Source organism: Morone saxatilis, unplaced genomic scaffold (assembly GCF_004916995.1).
Source record: "Morone saxatilis isolate NCDOM2014 unplaced genomic scaffold, NCSU_SB_2.0 Contig23, whole genome shotgun sequence".
In the NCBI taxonomy this organism is placed as follows: Eukaryota; Metazoa; Chordata; class Actinopteri; family Moronidae; genus Morone; species Morone saxatilis.
Genome location: NW_023339796.1, coordinates 3,952,459 through 3,958,608, shown reverse-complemented (window position 1 = coordinate 3,958,608; position 6,150 = coordinate 3,952,459). Strand labels below are relative to the sequence as shown.

Sequence of the window (6,150 nt, the reverse complement as noted above, 5' to 3'; positions counted from 1 at the left end):
TTATAATAATGATAAATAAACTCCCTTAATTCCTTGATAAGAGAGGTCACTGATATTTTTTTTAAAAACATACGTAGATGTCTGTGCAGTTTTATTGGAACATTTTTTGGTGATTTGTGCAGGGTAAAGGCTAATTTACTGACATTCTCTAAATTACTTGATTATGTGTACGATTGGATCGTGTATATATAGTTCACTGATGTGTATCCAAAAATGCTATGTGGTTAAAGTTATATTCCTATCTTTTATTAAATGAAAATCAATTTTTTATATTATTTATAGTGGGATTTTTCAGAAATAGCCTTTCAATGTATTTACAATCTGTACCTTTCTTTTAAAGTAGTTTGTGTGAGTGGCGGAGTCTGCCATTCCCGCCCTGGACTCAAATTCCCTCCCTATGCTTACCTACAGCGTTCGTTTGTTTGGCTGCACTGTAAACAAATACACCAGTGAACAACATTGACATATCATCACCTTTTTAAGCTGATTCAAAGAACTTGTTAGCAAACAATTGCTTATTTACACATCTAGCAGTTATATGACAACATTATCATTCAGTCGTGTTTCTAGCCACTTATAAGTCCAATGTTCATTCTTTTTTTAGCTCTGATTCTGGTCTCTACACACTCTAAAGGAAATATCTGGCTCTTTAGCTGGTGAACATAGTGGAGCACTCAGCAATAGCTGGTCTCTTAACTGTTGGTGTTGAGCAGGTAGTGTAAAGAGGGTTATTAGAGCTTTTATGCCGACAAACAACTGCCTGCAGCAGCTGAAAATATGAACTAAAACAGTAAAGTTGCAGGCAACACAGCTGAAATTTGTGAAAGCTGGAGGGAACTGCAGATTTGGGGGATACATGTCTTCATCACGGGTGACACCTTTCACACTGTCACATTTTCACATTGTCATTTGATACATTATTATTAAAAACACTAATTAAAGCTGATTTAAGGATTAAACTTTAAAACTGACTAAGCTTATAAATTTGGAATGTTTTTTTTTGTGAAAACATATATCTTCTAAAAACTGCAAGTAAGTTGGAGGGATGGAAGTTGAAGACAAGAAATATCCCTAGAGGCATAGTGGGTGACCTTGTGAAAGGTGAAACCATATAATCTTAACTAAGGATCTGATGACTTTCCAGAGCATATCCTGCCAATTACAAGTCCTTTCCTGTCTCTACATACAAGTATCCATCTCTCTCCAAGGGAAACCCAACCACAAGGGGGCGTAGTTTCACATTTTCCCTACCTAAAAATACTAATACAGCCATTATTTCCAACATTCAAATATAACAATGTGATGTTATCCAGAGGTTGTTACAAAGACATCAATTAAACATTTACATTTTTTTATATTTACAGTTCAAACATGATATCGACACCTCATAAGTCCAACACTGTTGCCTGTTTGTATCAGTATATTCACAATTTACAGTAAAGCAACAGAAAGACAACACTGTGTGAATTGTTCTTTAATGCCTCCACATGCTGTGGAGCCAATTCGGCCGGTAAAGTCTCTGAGGGGCTCTGAGAGCAGTGTAAAGTCCTGAGGCGTGAAGAAGCAAAATGTAAAGTCCTGAGGCGTGACAGGACACCCCTGTCTGCACCCTCTGCTCCTAAATCCTCCAGTTCATCAGGTCATCAGGCCTCCGGTTAAATGAAATACTCCTTTGGGTTTTCACAGGAGACATTCTGCGAGTCGGCCTGGTTGTTGAAAGGGAAGTCTGGGCTGTCCTCCTGTTTGACTCCCTTCACTTCCTGGTTCCGATATGTCTCTTTTCTCCGGTACAGGAATCTGGCAGTTATCGCCAGGCCAGTCACAATCACAAAGATGACCACTGCTATGACACCTGTGAGGTAGAGGAGTTAGAAGATTTAAAAGGCTAAGATACCACATAATTATCTTTTCAATTTTCAATATGCCTGAATGCTGCAAAGACTACCCAAAATCAGAACAAATTACATGACTATTTTTCTTCAATTGTACTGCCTATAATTTCCCAATGTTTTGATTATCTTGCTAGTCTAACTTTCAAGTACATTAAACACCATTTTAAATCTTTTGAATCGATCAGGCTCCTCAGTTCTGTTGAGCGCATTTGGGAATATGAGAGCAGGTTTCATTTAATTGGAATTCCAAAATACATCTGAAATCAATTTAATACCACATTACATTATGAAGAGACGGCGCTTTTTAAGATAACAGCAAAACAGTTTTCCTATCAGCAAGTCATACGTTTAATTAGGTGAGCTGCCCTTTGTGCACTGAGACAGAGGCAGGCCAGTTTAATGGACAGTTTTAAACGACTTTTCTCTGTCTCACCTTTTCTATCTACACAATTATAGATTGAACCTTTTCAGTCTTCACTTTGAATCAATCTCTGCTGGCAGAGCAACAAAGTTTTAAATGAGTTTTAAATGGACTCTTGTCTGGCACATCACTTTTCTCTTTCTTGGAGCTCAACATCTATCCACAACTTTGTTCACCCGAGCAAAGGTGGCTTTTAAACTTAAACTTTGGTCACTTTGTTAAAAAATACACCAAACAAATAGGTTAATATCAACATTTGATAGATGAAATCAGAATGACTGACTTACAAATGATTGCCAAAAGGGTATCAAAACACAAAGGATCCTGGTTTGATACCGTTAAAACGAGACACATGTTCTTGTTTCAGTGCAGTGCAACACAGTGAAAAGGCTCAGTACCTCCAATCAGAGCTGAGTCAGTCCTGATGGCATTGACTAAAGGTTGACCTGAACCCACTGAACCAGACTGGTCTACAGCAGAGAAAGAGAAGAGAATAGTGGTGGAGAAGAGGAGGAAGACAGAGTGGAAAAAGAAACCACCGAGTCACAGATCAGATCAGAAAGAGACACAGAAGAAACATCAAGAGAGAAAAACAGATCATCGTCATTCAGAGTGGATAGGGAATATTACATAAACTCTACAAATAACTCCACTAAAGCATCTCAAACTGGATGAGAACGAGCCCAGAGGACAGAAATCCCAAAGGGAACTTTCCCCTCTGTGGTCCAAATTAATTAAAGCATTGATCACATTATCATTAGTCTCCAAAAAACATGGAGGATACTGGATGCGATTAATGAGCTGGAAAAGCAGCTTTCATGCAATTTCGACACACAGAAATGGAAAGACAACAGGAGATGCACGCTACTCTACTGTAGATTAAAGGACCCCTCTATCCAAGGGAGAAACTACGGCAGCTGAGGAAATAAGAAATATACATTTGTGTTTGATAATTTTTTTGTTATTGTGGTTTCCATGGCAACTATAAAAGCTCCTGCCAATTGCGCAGCCAGATGAGCTCTTTGTTTAACTACAGTAGAGAAATAAGTGTGCAAATTGAGCATTGACCCGAAGTGTTAAGAGAAGCAAACACCATAACAAGCCTGAATGAGTTGGGCAGTGTAGCTTGTCATGCTACATAATGAGGACTTCAGGCTTGACAAGTTAACCAAAGATACTGTAATGACTCCCAATCGGGCATACACCACTGCACCATTGTTGTTACTGTCGGCTGCACTCACTGTGGCTTCTCCTTTAGTATGTAAAGATGTAGAATATTGTCGGCTTTGTCCTTTGCTATAGTCAACAAACCAAATAAAAAGTATAAATACTCAATCATTTCTGATTTCTCTACGCTTTCTGTGGCTCCCCCAACCCCATTTGTTCAAACTGAAGAAGTCAATATTTTAAAAACTGTTCACAAATATAAAGTTTTACTTTAAAACTACTATTTTGGGGGGATTATATTCACTGGCACGTCATTAAACCTTCGGTGCTTTAGTGAGTATTTTTGGCAGCAGGATGGTGTCTGTGGGATTGAGTCAAAATAAACTGCAGTGTGGGTGGTCATGGTAATGAAGGAACATGTCACCCAGTGCAATAGTGAGTTTCAAAAGTATTTAGACAACAATTGAGCTCTATGGCACAGAAGAGTAAGTTATGTCAGGCAACACTTGATAATATGATAATTTCATTGATAGTTTTGGGCTTTTCATGAAATTTGATCATCATATTTCCAGACTAAACAGTTAAAGGGTCACTAACATTTTAAATTTACAGGACCACATCTATTGGAAGTTTCTATGCAACAAATAAACAGTCAAAACACATAATGGACCTCACTTTTGATATGTGGCACTTGTTTGACAAAACTAGGGAACAGAAACTTAACCATAAATAGCATCCTTACCATCATATCAAGTTTGATTATTACATTTCGAAGATCTTACCAACTTCCCTCTCCTACCTGACAGGTGGTGTGTGTTCTCTGCTGCGTAGGGATTGGCCGAAGCAGAGGAGCCGCAGTTGGACTGGACTAAAGGTCCGGTGATGATGACAGGGCTGGTGTCTGGGTGGAGCAGAGCAGCTTTCAGAGGGCTGATGGAGTTAAAGTGGACCACAGAGAGACAGCCGGTGAAACCGAGAGACCCCAACCTGGCCAGGTCTGGATCTAAATCATCAGACCCTGTATAAGGAAAATGAAAGAGAGTTGAATCCATTCATACAGATTAGAGTAAATGGAAATGACCTATACTGAAATGAAAGAGGCATAATTTGCAACATTTTCTGTCAGCTATGATTTTAATACTTATGGGCCATTCATTCAAGTAAAATACCAGTTTTTTTTTTTTTTTAAATAAAGCATATGTTATGCTGGATGGAGAGGTTTGACTTCTTCCTGGTACACCACTTTATTGTGTTGTGAAATAGCATCACATTAGCAGAGGAGAATCACAATGCATTTAATATTACTATAATAAAAGTACCATTATTATATCAGACCTAATAACATAAATTAAATTAAAATTTAGTTTAAAACATTTTTTACAGGTGCTTGCAGGCCGGCAATGGCACACGTTGACGCAGTCGTAACTTTTTCTATGGTGACTCATTGAATGACAACTTCAAGATTCTCTAGTGCTAATGCAGTCACATCTGATTATACATGAGAATGAAGAAATTGACAAAAATGTTCCACTTATTCATATCCTGGCATGTCTTTCCATTATCTTGCAAGACTTACACTGAATGAGTAGGGAAGGATTTTCGTGTCTTGCTCAAAACAACTCTGAGTCAGCAGTCCTTTGGGGAACAGTATCTTTCTAAGCTCCCTCCACTAGCTCACTTTAACTCAGTACATACCCATGGCCATGACGTACATTCACTAACCGGTTCACTGACTCAGCTGCAGATTCCCGTTATCCCTCATTGTGGGAACGTCTGGTGGCAGTGCATTGACTTGAACTGATTAAGTACCTGTAAACATGTAATTTATTCATTATGCTGAGTACAATCCTGTTTGTTTACTCCACTGAGTGCAGCAGATGGACACAAACTGACACCAAGTCAGGATCCATAATAATCTCATCATCGAATCAGAAAGAATGCCAAACAGACGCTCACCACCCTCATTACAGTAGACAAACTGTCAATGATTCAGCTTCCAGTCTGCGTCTATCACTCCTCAAGACAGATGTAGATGTGCACTCTCACCTCATCTGCTTCACTTTATCTGACTTAAACCCCATCATTCACCTGCCCTCCTTCACAGAAGCCATAAACAGCAGCTGGAAAGCCGACAATTACTGCTGTTAAACAGCGCATCAGTGCCCCTCCGCGTGCGTGGTGTTACATGACTGAGGAGGTGACTGCTGCTTTCACCAGAACACACTTCTGCATGTTGATGAGAGCAAGCCAGGAAACATTACCGCCAGGCCTGTTCAGCTGAAACCCGCACTTTACTCCATCACCTTCTCTCCCTCTCTCTGCCTCTCTGATATTCCTTCCGGGTCCATTAGTTAGGCTGATAGGATGACAGGGTGGCAGGAAATGACAGAAACTCTACTTTCCTGCTGCTTTTCTGATCCTGATCTGAACTCCACCTCCTCTTGGGTTGACAGAGGGCGAGGACCCACATGCTGACATGAAAGGGTTAAAACCACTGAGCTAGTTACACATCCTGCAGCTTTACATCAAAAAGGCAAAAGATCTTGGGCAGAATTTGTATTAGTTAGTCCATAAGATGTAGTGTGTAGCGCTCACATAAAATGTAGATTTTGATTATTTTTTTGTTTTATTAAAATATTTTCTAATAAAGCCTTAGAAATGCAAGTAATT

At 39.3% G+C, this 6,150-nt stretch overlaps 1 pseudogene; it reads right to left on the bottom strand.

Moving 5' to 3' along the window:
• Positions 1-1,581: 1,581 nt before the first annotated feature.
• LOC118334800 overlaps positions 1,582-6,150 on the bottom strand; it is a 344,242-nt pseudogene continuing 339,673 nt past the window's right edge.